Genomic DNA, 17,241 nt, shown 5'->3' with positions numbered 1-17,241 from the left:
CCATGCTGTTTTGTCATGTGTTGTTGTCTTAACCCTCCTGTTGTGTTCCGGTCGGATTGGACCGATTTACAAGTTTTCTCTCTGAAAAATGTAGTTAATTTAATCTGATTGTTATAAGGTTCCATGACTTTGTCCACACATAGCATCTGAACACACAAAAACATTTTGATGGTTTTCATAACATTTTGGGTGTTTTATTTAACTTTTGTACAGCTGTGGTGTTCCCGGTCAAAAACAATAAATAAATGTGGGTGTTCCCGAAAGGAACCAGGGGAAGCGGGTGGTCCAGGAAATGACTGCAGGTCTCCAGGGGTACAACATAACATGTGACAATTTCTTCARCTCATATGCTCTTGGTCAGGAGCGGCTCCAAAAGAAAATGACCATGGCGGGGACGGTCAGAAGGAACAGGTCTGTTGCCTCATGCCTTACTCACTACCAAGGACAGGGCTCGTTTTTCCTCTAAATTTGCCTTCACCGATACACACACTCTTGTGTCCTACTGCCTGGAGATAAAYAAGAATGGGATGCCGCTGTGAGTACCAAGGAGGACAAGAAGCCCAACGTTGTCCTGGATTACAACAAGAACAAAGGGGGAGTTGACAGCCTTGATAAGGTATGTTACTTTCTGTCTTTCAAGTCTCATGTACTTTTTTTTCTATTACCAGATTGTTTTATCTGCACCATAACAACAAGACATGTTGTTGTTTGGTGAAATGCTCATTGAATTTGTGAACAATATGGAGTCAATTCTATTCATTTGAATATGTAAATATGTTTTAGATGTGATAAATTAAAACAACGCTTTGAGGCAATTTTTCACATGTTACTATGCATGACATGAAGTATCACTTGTATGTACTCATTATTTTATTTACTGATTGTTGCACTTTTGCAGGTTACTGGCACATACTCTTGTAAGAGGATGACGGCACGTTGGCCCATGGTGGTGTTCTTCAACATCCTAGATGTGTCGGCCAACATCGCGTTTGTGGTGTGGATGGAGGTGAATCCAGGCTGGAAGCAGGGGAAATTCTTCAAGAGGAGACTATTCCTAAAAGAGTTGGGGAAAGCCATGGTGGCACCCCTCATTCAAAGGCGCCAACACCTTACTCCAACACCATCCTCCGCTAGATTGGTGAAAGATATACAAGGGCCAGAAGCTAGATCTACGGCTGCCAGAGACAGAAGAGACAAAAGGAAGGTGGTGCAATCTGTGTGCACCAAGAGATGTCAAAACGAGCATTAGGTGCCTTAAATGCAGTGCATATATTTGCAAGGGACATGCAACAACCACCATGTATTGTCCAACATGTGCATGAGWACACACAAAATGTAACCACCATTGATTGACAGTGTCACGCCCTGACCTTAGAGAGCCTTTTTATGTCTCTATTTGGTTTGGTCAGGATGTGATTTGGGGTGGGCATTCTATGTTTTGTTTTCTATGATTTTGTGTTTCTATGTTTTGGCCGGGTAGGGTTCTCAATCAGGGACAGCTGTCTATCATTGTCTCTGATTGAGAACCATACTTAGGCAGCCCTTTTTTCCACCTGTCTTTGTGGGAAGTTGTCTTTGTTTGTTGGCAGTATAGCCTTTAGCTTCACGGTTGTTTTCTCGTTTGTTGTTTTGTTGGCGTCATTTTTTATAATTAAAGAAAATGTACGCTCACGACGCTGCACCTTGGTCCACTTCCTTCAACAGCCGTGACAGACAGATTGTGACAGATGTTTTTGTTAGTAATACTGTTATTGTCACTGTTGTTCTTTAATGTGTTCAGACATTCATTTTGTAATATGACAAAGTTTTAATGTGAGGTTTTGGGCCTATATCCTTTCTTTACTAATAAAATCATACTGGTCAGTTTTGACCGGGAACACAAAATATGTTATTTTGTGCCACTATTAAAATATTTGAAGTGGTTTCAAAGCAAATGTCCTTGTTAAACTTTGACACAACATAGTCTGTGATAAATAGCACAATTTGTTTCATCTGAGTATTTCTTATAGTCAAAATAATCCATACATTATGCTTTTTCTACACAAAAACGAGTTGTATGAGCTCAGGTCAATGAGACCTACATGTCTTAAACAGCAAATAMAAGTTCAAAACTTGTAATGTTCACAAGAACTTAAGCTGATAAAAATATCTAACACAACATTAGGTGATAATATATGTATTATTATGGATTTATAATCAGCTATAATGGGGCGGTCATTTCGGACCGGGAACACAGAAGTAATGAACATGAAACGAACACAACAGGAGAGTTCATTCTCTATGTAGTGTTGCGGAGTCTCTCTTGTCATGATGTGTGAATTGTCCTACATTCACATTTTTAATCCCAGCCCTTGTCCCTGCAGGAGTCATTCTGCCTCTTGGTAGGCCGTCATTGTAAATAACGTGTTATTAATTGACTTCCCTAGTTAAATAAAATAAAAGTTCCAGTCATTTCATCCATGCAGAGGCAGGGGTTGGGCGAAACTGGTACTTGAGGGTACTGGTATGTGTGCAGGCTTTTGTTCCAGACCAGCATAAACAAACATTATATTARACGTTGTCTAAATTGATTATGACTTAGTTAAAATCAGGTGTGTTAGTGCAGGGCTGGAACAAAAGCCTGCRCACACTGCTGTCTCTGTTGGCCTCTCCTGCATTTGATACTGACTCCTTTTCCCTCCACTGCAGCAGGAGACTCAACCCCCTATACATGCAAGGCCAAAATTTATCTGAATGCATTAAAGACAATGTCATATTCCATTTTAGAAAGCTGCGCTCAGAACATGACATTTATTGCAACGAATTCTCGGCAGCCAAGCACACTGGCATTGAACGGATTTWTGCTGCCAATGCCGGCGGTATCCATCACAAGGGGAAATTGGCGTTTTCAAAATGCCATTCACTTTCAAATCACTTTCCTTTTCCTAAACGCCAGGGGGAGAGAGAGCGGGAAACATTCCTGAAAAGTGCAACTTTACTAATTACATCACATTAGCAATGTGTCTTTCTTCTCCCACGCTATACTAGCCCCACTATTGTAATGGCCCTGCCTGGATGACTGACACATAATGTATGATGGCCTGAGCAAAAAAAAACTTAATTAAGTTTGAATTGAATTATCRTCAAAGCTTTAACAAGGCGTTTGACATTTACTGTAGGATGCCAATAGAAGGCTTCACCCTTTGCGGGTTCCTGGGAAACTGACAGGCATGCAACAAGACCCTGGGTAGTGTGTATGTGTGCTGCTGTGCACACTGATACCACAACAACAGACAGGTTTTTTCATTTTATTTATATGCATGAATGAGAGATGGTTTGACGGAACCCGAGACACACGAACGCACACACAAACACGCGCCTTAATTGACTGCTCGTCTTGGATCAGGTCTCATGGGACTTAACACTTTACATTTGTGGGAATTGACGTATATGGATAGGGCCAAATTGAAATGTTTCACACAGAAGAAATATGAGAACTATATGCATAACCATGGTAGTATTTGAAAGGGYACACTTTGGAGATTATGGGGAAATTATCAGACAAATGGGAGGACACTACAGTTCACCTGATACAAAACTGAATCCAAACATTATACTGTTGATTTTATGTGCATTTTACATTTACTGTACATTCTTTTTTCAGCATTTGTTGATCACTAAATCTTAAAATACTATGGATACATTCAGTAACATATTAAGAATATTCATGAAAAATGTGGGGTTGGTGCAACATAAGACAAAAACATTTTTGATACTGTAAGTGACATGAGTTTTATCATATGGAAATGTAAAATGCACGTTTGACTCATTATGATATCAAAGCGGTATTTATTATAATCCTAAATGTTTAATCTTTCAGAACAGATCAAGTCTGCTTGATTTAAAGCATACGCCTCTCTCATTCAACAAATAAATTCAAGGGAGGCCGCCCTAGCAGTGGAGGTGTCATTGAGGCAACAATGCAGAGCTGACTTTCTTGCGAGGCTTTTTAATGGCAAAGTGAGGATAAATAAAGAGTGAAATGTACAATATATAGAAACAGAAATAACAGGACGTAGAAAAAAAGGTAGGCCTAATATATTATTGAATCACATACAGTGCATTCGGAAAGTAATCAGACCCCTTTTAATGCTTTGTAATGCTTGTTAATGCTTTGTAACTTAAGCTTTATGCCTTGCATGTGAATCCATTCATTGTACAATGTTACAACTTCTTACGGCTGAAATCCCGTTAACGCGATCGATTTGACAACAGCCAGTGAAAGTGCAGGGCGCCAAATTCAAACAACAGAAATCTCATAATTAAAATTCCTCAAACATACAATTATTATACACCACTTTAAGGATAAACTTGTTGTTAATCCCACCGCAGTYTCCGATTTCAAAAATGCTTTACAGCGAAAGCACACCATATGATTATGTTAGGTCAGCACCTAGTCACAGAAAAACACAGCCATTTTTCCAGCCAAAGAGAGGAGTCACAAAAAGCAGAACTAGAGATAAATGTCACGCCCTGACATTTGGGTGGGCATTCTATGTTCTGTAATTCTATGTTTTGTATTTCTTTGTTCCTGGCCGAGTGTGGTTCCCAATCAGAGGCAGCTGTCTATCGTTGTCTCTGATTGGGGATCATACTTAGGCTGCCCTTTTCCCTCTTTCTGTGTGGGATCTTATTCTTTGTTTGTGTGCAGGGAGTTTGTACATCGAAGCTGTTCGGTCGTTGTATTCTTTATTGTTTTGTCCTGTTTTAGTTTCACTTTGTGATTAAATTATGTGGAACTCTAAGAACGCTGCGCCTTGGTCTCTTCCTTCCGACGACACCCGTTACAATAAAATTAATCACTAACCTTTGATGATCAGATGACACTCATAGGACTTCATATTACACAATACATGTATGTTTTGTTCGATAAAGTTCATATTTATATCCAAAAATCGCAGTTTACATTTGCGCATTATGTTCAGTAATGTTTTGCTTCCAAAACATCCGGTGATTTTGCAATTTACAGAAATAAATGTCATAAATGTTGATGAAAATACAAGTGTTATACATGGAATTAAAGATATAATTCTCCTTAATGCAACCGCTGTGTCAGATTTCAAAAAAGGTTTACGGAAAAAGCACACCATGCAATAATCTGAGTACAGCGCTCAGAGACCAAAACAAGCCATACAGATACCCGTCATTGTCACGTCCTGGCCTTAGTATTCTTTGTTTTCTGTAATATTTTGGTTAGGTCAGGGTGTGACTGGGGGGATGTTTGTGTGTATTTGTCTCGTCTTGGGTGGTTGTATTGTATAGGGGGTTTTGTAGAGGTTATGGGGTTGTGTTTAGTGTAGGTGTCTAGGTAAGTCTATGGTTGCCTGAATGGTTCTCAATCAGAGACAGCTGTCTTTCATTGTCTCTGATTGGGAGCCATATTTAAGGCAGCCATAGGCATTAGGCTATTGTGGGTAATTGTCTAAGTCTAACGTTAGTAGCTTGTGTGTGCACTTTCGTTTGTAGCTTCACGGTTGTTTTTTGTTCGTTTGTAAGTGTTTTGTTTGTCTTCATTAAAGAAGATGTATTTCTCTCACGCTGCGCCTTGGTCCACTCTTCTTCAAAGTTACGACGATCGTGACAGTCATGTTGTGGAGTCAACAGAAGTCAGAAATAGCATTATAAATATTCACTTACCTTTGATGATCTTCATCAGAATGCACTCCCAGGAATCCCAGTTACACAATAAATGTTTGTTTTGTTCGATAAAGTCCATAATTTATGTCCAAATACCTCCTTTTTGTTCACGCGTTTAGTTCACAAATCCAAATTCACAAGGGGCAGGCACTTAGTTCAGATGACAGTTCCATTACAGTTTGTAGAAACATGTCAAACGATGTATAGAATCAATTTTTAGGATGTTTTTATCATAAATCTTCAATGATATTCCAACCAGACAATTCCTTTGTCTTTAGAAAGGAAAAGGAACGCAGCTAACTCTCACGGGCGCACGCCTGACTGAGCTCATGCCATTCTGCCAGACACCTGACTCAAACAGCTCTTATTCTCTCCCCCTTCACAGTAGAAGCCTGAAACAAGGTTCCAAAGACTGTTGACATCTAGTGGAAGCCTTAGGAAGTGCAATCGGACCAAATTTTCCACTGTATCTTGGATAGGCAAAGACTTGAAAACCTACAAACCTCAGATTTCCCACTTCCTGGTTGGATTTTTTCTCAGGTTTTTGCCTGCCATATGAGTTCTGTTATACTCACTTACAAGCTTCAGAGTGTTTCCTATCCAAATCTACTAATAATATGCATATTTTGGCTTCTGGGCCTGAGTAGCAGGCAGTTTACTCTGGGCACCTTATTCATCCAAGCTACTCAATACTGCCCCCCAGCCATAAGAAGTTAATTAAAAATCTGCCTTTTGATTTAGACAATTCTCAAACCAATTCTTAATAGCCCACATCAACTCCTTTCCTAATGCTTGCTTGTATATACAGTATATTTTTTCAATACCAGTCAAAAGTTTGGACACACCTACTCATTTTTTTCTTCTTTATTTTGACTATTTTCTGCATTGTAGAATAATAGTGAAGACATTAAAACTAAGAAATAACACATATGGAATCATGTAGTAACCGAAAAAAGGTTAAACAAATCAATTTGAGATTCTTCAAAGTAGCCACCCTTTGCCTTGATGACAGCTTTGCACACTCTTGGCATTCTCTCAACCAGCTTCATGAGGTAGTCACCTGGAATGCATTTCAATTAACAGGTGTGCCTTGTTAAAAGTTTATTTGTGGAATTTCTTTCCTTCTTAGTAAGTTTGAGCCGATCAGTTGTGTTGTGACAACGTAAGGYTGGTATACAGAAGATAGCCCTATTTGGTAAAATACCAAATCCAAATTATGGCAAGAACAGCCCAAATAAGCAGAGACAAACGATCATTACTTTAAGACATGAAGGACAGTCAACTTTGAAAAAGTTTCTTCAGATGCAGTGTACTTGTACAAATGCAGTGTACTACAAAATATATTTTGATTTGTTTAACACTTTTATTGGTTACTACATGATTCCGTATGTTATTTCATAGTTTTGATGTCTTCACTATTATTCTACAATGTAACAAAAACAAAGAAAAAACCCTTGAAAACCATCAAGCGCTATGATGAAACTGGCTCTCATGGGGACCACCACAGCAAAGGAAGACCCAGAGTTACCTCTGCTGCAGAGGATCAGTTCATTGGAGTTACCAGCCTCAGAAATTGCAGCCCAAATAAGTGCTTCACAGAGTTTAAGTAACAGACATCTCAACATCAACTGTTCAGAGGACACCGCGTGAATCAGGCCTTCATGGTTCGATTTGATTGATGCAAAGAAACCACTACTAAAGGACACCAATAAAAAGCAGAGACTTGCTTGGCCCAAGGAACACAAGCAATGGACATTAGACTGGGGGAAATCTGTCCTTTTGTCTGATGAGTCATAATTTGAGATTTTTGGTTCCAACTGCTACTGTATGTCTTTGTGAGATACAAAGTAGAGCGGATTATCTCTGTATGTGTGGTTCCCACCGTGAAGTATGGAGGAGGAGGTGTGATGGTGTGGGGGTACTTTGCTGGTGACACTGTCTGTGATTTATTTAGAAATCAAGGCACACTTAACCAACATGGCTACCACAGCATTCTGCAGTGATATGCCATCCGGTTTGCGCATAGTGGGACTATCATTTGTTTTTCAACAGGACAATGACCCAGAACACAGCTCCAGGCTGTGTAAGGGCTATTTGACCAAGAAGGAGAGTTATGGAGTGCTGCATCAGATGACCTGGCCTCCACAATRACCCGACCTCAACCCAATTGAGATGGTTTGGGATGAGTTGGACCGCAGAGTGAAGGAAAAGCAGCCAACAAGAGCTCAGCATATGTGTGAACTCCTTCAAGACTGTTGGAAAAGCATTCCAGGTGAAGCTGGTTGAGAGAATGCCAAGAGTGTGCAAAGCTGTCATCAAGGCAATCGGTGGCTACTTTGAACAATCTCAAATATAAAATATATTTTGATTTGTTTAACACTTTTTTTGGTTTCTACATGATTCCATATGTGTTATTTCATAGTTTTGATGTCTTCACTATTATTCTACAATGTAGAAAATAGTACTAATTAAGAAAAACCCTTAAATATGTAGGTGTCTAAACTTTTGACTGGTACTGTGTATGTATACACACCACACACACACACACACATTAAGACTAAGACTAAGCAATTAGCCTATTCAAATGTTTATCTATATKTACAAGCAAGCATTAGGCAATGAGTCGACGTTGACTATTAAGAATTGGTCTAACAATTGTCTAAATCAAAAGGCAGATATTTAATTAACATTGTACAATGAATGGATTCACATACAAGGCATAAAGCCTAAGTTACAAAGCATTAACAAGCATTACAAAGCATGCTTCTAGGCACATAGATCCTAAGGTTAAAATAGAAGAAAATGCATGAACAAAGACATGCCTATTAGGCCAGAGGCCTAGAAGCCTAGGAAATGAAAATTGATCCTACAGCCTTCTTCCATGGACTGGATACAGGATTTGGTATTTGAGTAGGTTGCAAAAGCAGCAGCTACTTTTTTACTTTATTTTTTATTTTACCTTTATTTAACCAGGTAGGCCAGTTGAGAACAAGTTCTCGTTTACCTCTGCGACTTGGCCAAGATTAAGCAAAGCAGTGCGACAAAAACAACAACACAAAGTTACACATGGGTTCAACAAACGTACAGTCAATAACACAATAGAAAAATATATATACAGTGTGTGCAAATGTAGTAAGATTAGGGAGGTAAGGCAATAAATAGGCCATAGTGGCGAAATATTTAKAATTTAGCGTTAACACAATTTAGCATTAACACCGATAGATATGCAGATGATGAATGTCAAGTAGAGATACTGGAGTGCAACAGAGCAAAAATAAATAACAATATGGGGATGAGGTAGTTAGGTGGGCTATTTGCAGATGGGCTGTGTACAGGTGGAGTGAAAGGTAAGCTGTTCTGACAGCTGATGCTTAAAGTTAGTGAGGGAGATATAAGTCTCCAGGTTACTCTTCCTGGGGTCCACAAATAACATGGAACATGACATAACACAGAACATTATTAGACAAGAACAGCTCAAGGACAGAGCTACATAAGAGAGAGACCAAAGGCATTTCATTCAGTTTACAACATCTGAAGGTGTAACCTTTCAACCCAAAGCCAACCACCATTGATCAATCAAATGATACCAAGTTTACAGCAACCTAAACACTCCCAGGCCCATTCTCCACAGGATGTAACAGCTTCTAAGAGCTTTTGTTGGGGATGAGACCAATGTAAATAAGACAGAATTCCAGAGTCCACCCTGTACAGATTTAATAAGTTACCAAAGAGATAATACATCCATATAGATAGCATCAGCGTTATACTCTGAACAAGTTTCAGATAGAATAACACTATATTATCCATGTTTGATATCTATTAATCAAATCAAATTGATTTATATAGCCCTTCTTACATCAGCTGATATCTCAAAGTACTGTACAGAAACCCAGCCTAAAACCCCAAACAGCAAGCAATGCAGGTGTAGAAGCACGGTGGCTAGGAAAATCTCCCTAGAAAGGCCAAAACCTAGGAAGAAACCTAGAGAGGAACCAGGCTATGAGGGGTGGCCAGTCCTCTTCTGGCTGTGCCGGGTGGAGATTATAACAGAACATGGCCAAGATGTTCAAATGTTCATAAATGACCAGCATGGTCAAATAATAATAATTACAGTAGTTGTGTCAGGGTTCCATAGCCACAGGCAGAACAGTTGAAACTGGAGCAGCAGCACGGCCAGGTGGACTGGGGACAGCAAGGAGTCATCATGCCAGGTAGTCCTGAGGCATGGTCCTAGGGCTCCGGTCCTCCGAGAGAGAGAAAGAAAGAGAGAATTAGAGAGAGCATACTTAAATTCACACAGTACACCGGATAAGACAGGAGAAGTACTCCAGATATAACAGACTGACCCTAGCCCCCCGACACAAACTACTGCAGCATAAATACTGGAGGCTCAGACAGGATGAGACAGGAGGGGTCAGGAGACACTCCGATGATACCCCCGGACAGGGCCAAACAGGCAGGATATAACCCCACCCACTTTGCCAAAGCACAGCCCCCACACCACTAGAGGGATATCTTCAACCACCAACTTACCATCCTGAGACAAGGCCGAGTATAGCCCACAAAGATCTCCGCCACGGCACGAACCCAAGGGGGGGCGCCAACCCAGATTACTGGGTTACTCATTCAATAGTCAGTCCTCTGGATACTGTAACAGAGAGAGACATTTTGGACCCTCAGAGGGGGAAGGGCTGACTAGTCCTTGGGCATTGTCCTTTGTGCTTTCCTTGTGTTCCTGTACCATTTGCCATGCAACTCCAGGTGACAGAGAGCACATAAATTAGGGCTAAGCCAACACTGTCGTTTGGAACAAATTTAGACTTGCACTTTTTACAATGCTGAATTGAATGCAGAAAGGTGTCAATGAAATCTGATTACAATATCTTGCCTGTTAACGTAACTGATTACAGTTAGATTTTTTTTGTAATCAGATTACATGTAATTTATAACATGTAATCAGTTACTTTCCAGTCCTGGATATAAACATGTATGCTTCCCCGGGATAAACTACTACCGCATTACCTGTACAATTAATTAACCATGCGCTCGAAAGTGCCCCATTTGTCCGTCTATTCTCAGACCAGGAAATTAACAGCACCCTCTTCAATCAACAAGGAAAACCAAGGAAATAATTTCAATTTCTTTAGATTAACCTTAACGTTTCATTTGTCAAACATGCTCACATTGTACTTATACTTTCTGATCGATAAATACATGAACATAAAGAGTTATGTCCTGGGTGACGCACAACAGGTTTTGCTCACACAAACCAATTTCCGCCGTACGACCAAATTGTAATATTCTGTACGTTTAATTTCTTCCATAGGTGATCAACAAACAAGACATTGAAATACATAGCTAGTCCCACATTATGTTGAATAAACACATATGTTTATCATAAACAGTTTTGTAAACAGTGTCTGGTCATTCATGTAAGGCATAACTTTAGCATAGGAGGACATAGGACAACCGTCAAATTAGCCTAATTAGCAAGAGGGATGGGGACATCTTCGTTGYCATGGCGCTCACGTTTACAACGTCTGTCAGTTGAATACCATACAGCGATGTAGAACTGAGACCCTGAGCTCTGACGTCATGTATAACATGTTACTGTACAACCACTGAGTTCCAATTTAGGCGCTCATTAGTGACCAAATCTGCCATTTTCATCCCGTATAAGGGTTGTGAGTGTAAAGAGCTACGAACCTTTAGGTTCTGTTTACAGTAGCCAGTCYCAGTAGATAATGGATTCCCTAACTCCCCTTTCCCATCTTCTTCTCTCTCATCCATCTACTGCTGCTGGAAGCCATTCTCCCTGCATGCTTCCTCAACCCCTCCTCCCTCACCTAGCCACCACCACTGGCTGTGTAAGCAGGCCTGCTAATAGGGGAGTTAACACTGGGTGATCTCGGCAGTCCGACATGGCTTTGATAGTGTCATCATTAAAGACTCTAGCTGAGTGGTAGCATGCAGAAAAATCCCCCTATGGGGACAGCTATAGCTGCCGTTCGTCACCAGGGCTGTTTTAAGAGCCTTCATCACACCTACCAGCAGGCTCCATACTGGGGATTCTGCAGAGAGGAGATAGGCCTGACTCACCACTGGGTAGCACACCATGGGTAGACATGCAGAACTCACAGGCTGCCTGGTGTCAGCTACAGGGCACTGCAATGGAACTCAAGGCTGGTGGATAGTTGATCTGTGTAGGGAATTAGAAGTAAGACATTCTATGTACTGTGAGTAGATTTGGTACTGGGCTACAGTTTGCATGTCCTATTACACAGAACAGCAGAGGGAAGAGAATAGGAAAAAAACACATGAAAGGCTTTGAGATATTTACACACAGATATGCAGAGGTGGGACCAAGTCATTGTTTTACAAGTCACATGTAAGTCTCAAGTCTTAGCACTCAAGTCCCAAGTCAAGACAGGCGAGTCCAAGTCAAGTCTCAAGTCAAGACCGACAAGTCCCAGGTCAAGTCTCAAGTCCATTGAGTTTTGAGTCCTAAACAAGTCATAATGTGCTCTTCACCAAATGTAATACCATTTCATATTTTTAACAAGAGTAATAGTTAGTATATWAAATTTACGCAAATCAAATGCTTTTAAACATGTATATATTTATTACTTTCCAAATAAACTTTATTTTTCCATGGAAATYCATGGGTAGCCATGAGAAAGACACATCAATATGACAACAAAAACTAAATATTGTAGTGTTCTCTTTCTCTCTAGATATACTCTAGACACCTAAAACAATCCTTCCATAAAGTTACAATCATTTATTAAAAGGTACATCAAAACAACTGCTACTGAACTTCAAGTAGGCCAACAATTTGAACACTGGCCTGAAAAAAAAAATACAGATCCCAAAGATGAGAAGTAAAGCCTGAACATGGAGACTGTGTGTGTGTGTGTGTGTGTGTGTGTGTGTGTGTGTTGTGTGTGTTGTGGGGGTGTGTGTGTGTTGTGGTGTGTGTGTGTTGTGTGTGTGTGTGTGTGTGTGTGTGTGTGTGTGTGTGTGTGTGTGTGTGTGTAAAATGCATAAACAGTTTAATTTTTATTCTTATCTCAGGGCCCTATGATGCATTGCATTTGCAAAAGACAAAATTCGATAAAAGTCTGTCAGTCATTTGTGCACGATGAGGCCGCAGTATGATGCCACCATGGCTGAAGACACGCTCCACCGGAGCACTGGAGGCAAGCACTGCCAAGACCCTGATGGCCACTTGGGACAGTAAAGGAAGAGCCGTCATATTCATTGCCCAAGAACAAGAGGGCATTCTGTCCTTCGCATATGTCTAAGTTGTGACTTAGCTGTAGTGCTGGAGTGGTCCCAACAGCTTTCTTCTGCCTCTTACAGTATGCTGCAAACAGCCCTTCTTCATGTCCAAGACTATGGTCCTCTCGCTCTTCCTCATCAACAAGAGGCACAGCTTGCTCAGTCCCTGCAGCATCTTGCAGAATCAGTTCTAGCAAAACATGTAAAAGCAGAAACAAAAAGGCCGGTATTAGAGTATTGGTGATYCACTGGGTTAAACTGAAAAAGTATTATTGTTGRAGTCAAATGGAAAAATTWGTTACATTAAACTCAATAATATTTACCTTTCACTCTTTGTGCCACCTCCTCCTTGACCTCCTCCTTGACCAGCACATGGTGCTCCACCCACATCAGAGAAAAGCCYGATCCAAGGCAGCTGCTTTGAGGTAGACTGGATCTGAAAAGGGGGCAGTGATTCCATCTTGTGTCCTGGCCATTTTCACATTGATGAAGATTCCAAGAAATCGTTTGTTCAGGGATGCCTGGACTTGAGGCTTCCGCTGCTCCAGGTGGTGATTCAGGGACAGGACAGAGGGAACAACAGAACTGATTGTGACTATCTTCTCCCCCTGTGTCAAATCTGTTGCTTCAGGATGTCCACCAACTCCTTCAACTTATTCCTCTCCTGTACTGTGAAAAACAACTCCTTGTGCCCAACCTTTTCTAGAACATGACAGAGCTTTAAATGGTCACATTGGAAATCAGCCTTCACTTGTCGAGTTCGATCTTGTGTTGGCAGCAGCAGGGATGCCTCTTTCCCTGAATTCAGCCTCAACCACCTCTTTGAATGTTGTGCTTGTATGAAGCAGTGAGCTGATTTTTGATAACTTTGAAAGAGAAGGAGTCATCACTTTTGTTTCCTTCAAGCCATCTCCCACCACCAGCTGGAGAGTGTGGGCAAAACACTGCAAACACATTTTTTTTTGCATTAGCAGCATCCAATGGTTGCTGGTCTTCCAGGGTGAGGTCATTCCAGAACTCTGGGTCATCAATGTGATCTTCGTCATGTACTTCATCTTCTTGTTCAATGGGGAAGCACACCGGGAATGCTTTTCTCATGTTGGCAGCATTGTCACTAATCATGTAGGTTAATGTATCTTTAATGCTGTACTCATCACAMATGGCKTCAAACTGCTCACAGACTCTTTCGGCCGTGTGTGGGCCTTTGAAGTGGTCACAGGCCAAGAGATGGGACTTGAGTTGTATCCTCTCTCCATCTTTCTCCATACAGTGCAGAGTGACACCAAGGAACCCCCTCATCTTTCGGTCGGACCAAATGTCCACTGTGACTGAAACATTGTCTGTGTTGCTCAACTGAGTTTTCCGTTTTGAACGTCTCTCTGTAGTGAGGTTCTCTACTTTTGATGTCTATGTTCTGTGACCCACTGGGCTGTACTTACTGTCAACCACTGACAGGAAGTGACGAAAACTCTTGTTTTCCACAATAGACAGAGGCGAGGTGCAATCGATAACCTATTCGTACAGTGATGCATTGTTGATAGCTTTCTGCTGTGGATGATTCATGCTGTACTGCCCTACACGGGTCTCCATGAACTGTGAGATTGGACACTGTTTTGGTTCACTTGTGACACTTGTTCATCTGGTATTGTTCAAAWCTGTAAGAGGTAAGCATATTAAAACAGATTTAGGAAGAATAATAATAATAATTGAGCGGCGGCAGTAGCACCGCACCCCCCAATAGCAATCGACTATTGAGGATCGCAATCGGGCGATGTAGGCTTGTACACAATCTCCCAACCTTAACACACACACCCTCTCTGTGTGTGGTTACAGTAGGCTAACATATGTCAATGGTTTTAGGAACAGCAGTAACATCAGGCAGGATTTAGGCTACCAACTGCCTAGCCAGTTGTAGCTCAATCTTGGGTGCAATGATCACGTTCCCATACCGACTGACTGTGTGGAGGCTCATTGATTTAATGTTACCTTGATGTAACATTGCCCTGGCGACCGCTAACTGTGTCTCAGATAGTGCTTTCTTCCCAGGCCCTGTTAAACAGGCCAAGGCGAGTGTTATCATTATCTGAGGGGTAGTGTAATTAAGACGTTAGCATCTCCTGCACAGCTCAGCACATTAGTGGGGAGGAAAATTGAAGATGGAGAAGAGTTTGATGGTTCTTTCAGGGGCTAATAAATGTTTAGACTTTTTTCTTGTATTTCTCTCACCCCCCGGCTTATGTTTTTTCTTCCACCTGACTTTCGAAGCACAACACAGCATAAAACTCTCCCCTGCTAGCCTGGAGGGGAAGGAGTGGAAGAAAAATAAATAAATATTGTCAGAAAAGAGTGATGTTACCATCTCAGCACCACATCAAAGAGCGTCAAGATTTTTCCTGGGCGCCTGCTAGCATAGGAAGCATCATACTGGTGTTGTTGTTGTTTTTGTCCGAGACTTTAAGGGTTTGAGCTCACGCTATCAAGCTATGGGAGKGAAACAATGGGACGTTAGCATTAACATAACAAAGGTAGCATGATGGTAATAACAGGAGACTAAGAAAGACAGGGCCAAATAGCAAAATGCCCAGCAAAGTACTAGTATAATGTTAAAGTCCTTCAAACAGATACTGTTTGGACCGGAAAAAGAAGAGCATGCTGCTATTTCACAGAATTGACCCCCCACGGATTCACAGATATTTCAAAGGATTCAGAACTTCTTTCCCCCAAAATTTCTCCTCCAACTAATAATAAGGGCTGTTAAATTCGCTCGCAGTTGGCAGATCTCTAAACCCCTGGTTGGCTTACMCAGGGAGCAAACTCTTACAGCGTCTACTGCAGGGAGCAAACTCTTCCTCTTAAATGGATTAAAATGTTACAGGATAGTCGCATATAGGCTGGGGTGAAACACAGGACACTGCTCTTTTCTTTCTTACATTGTACTGTATATTTACAGTGTTAGTTGGTTCTGAAAAAGAGCTCTGTTGCCCTTCTTGTGACCTGATTCACATCCACATACATGACCCTCAGAAGTGAACGGAAGTCACTCAAGGTAAGAGCATCCACTCGATGACTCAAATGTATTGTTATGAAGCTAAAAGTAAGCTTAAGTGGAGAGTCAATGTGCTGTGTCACTCTGGTAGGAAGACAACATCACTTTGATATTCCAAATGAGACTTCCTCATTGTTGCGGTCTGGGGAGCTGTTTTTCACACCATTTGGTTAATTACCTGGTTAATTACCTGGGTTTGTCTATTCCTCAGCAACAAAGAACTGCAGCTTTGGGCCGAGGACTTGAAGGCCACCTTCGCACAGCGCTTTAAAAATTCAYGACACATGCTCATAATATATATTTTATACTCCTGGGCTGGGATTTATAATGCATTATCTTGTYTGTTGTGTAAAGAGAATCAAAGGGCTCCTATATTGCTTTTTATAAAGCCAACGTGTGTAATGTGTTTCAGAGGGACCCATGCATGTTTATGAGGGTGAGAGAAGATAGACAAAAGCCAAAGACAGAGATGAATTGGTATAATCTACCCCTGGAGCTATAATTTACATATCCATGTTTAACACTTGGTGTCTTCCACCACCACCACTTCTGAATAAAATGAGTTTATATTATCGCTGGGCACTCTGCAGATTCATGGCAGATGATGAAAAAATGTGTTTGTGTGTGTGTGTGCGTGGGTGGGTGCATGTGCATGCGTGTAAGATGCAGTGTGTGTGTGTGTGTGCATTTGTGTGTGTATGCGTGCGTGTGCACATGCGTACATGTGACTGTGGATAAAGCAGAGTGGCATTGCATCAGCCTAACATCAGGCTTACATTCATGAGGCAAGCTACAGTAATCAGTATTCCCAGGTAGGCTGGGTGATATGGCCTAAAAATCATCTCTCTTTTATTTTTCAAATGTATGGATGATTCACGATATACACTGCTCAAAAAAATAAAGGGAACACTTAAACAACACAATGTAACTCCAAGTCAATCACACTTCTGTGAAATCAAACTGTCCACTTAGGAAGCAACACTGATTGACAATAAATTTCACATGCTGTTGTGCAAATGGAATAGACAAAAGGTGGAAATTATAGGCAATTAGCAAGACACCCCCAATAAAGGAGTGGTTCTGCAGGTGGTGACCACAGACCACTTCTCAGTTCCTATGCTTCCTGGCTGATGTTTTGGTCACTTTTGAATGCTGGCGGTGCTTTCACTCTAGTGGTAGCATGAGACGGAGTCTACAACCCACACAAGTGGCTCAGGTAGTGCAGCTCATCCAGGATG

The 17,241-nt window shown here is 41.2% G+C and overlaps 1 long non-coding RNA gene across 1 annotated transcript; it reads left to right on the top strand.

Annotated features, from left to right (window-relative positions):
- Window positions 1–394: 394 nt before the first annotated feature.
- LOC139027700 (uncharacterized) lies at window positions 395–1,671 on the top strand. Its single transcript, XR_011479826.1, has 2 exons — window positions 395–616; window positions 899–1,671. It is a non-coding gene; the product is annotated as an uncharacterized lncRNA (long non-coding RNA).
- The last annotated feature ends 15,570 nt before the right edge of the window (window positions 1,672–17,241 follow it).

This window comes from Salvelinus sp. IW2-2015, linkage group LG5 (genome assembly GCF_002910315.2).
Source record: "Salvelinus sp. IW2-2015 linkage group LG5, ASM291031v2, whole genome shotgun sequence".
NCBI lineage: Eukaryota > Metazoa > Chordata > Actinopteri > Salmoniformes > Salmonidae > Salvelinus > Salvelinus sp. IW2-2015.
Note: the sequence above shows the minus strand (reverse complement) of the source record. Positions and strands in the feature narration are given on the sequence as shown.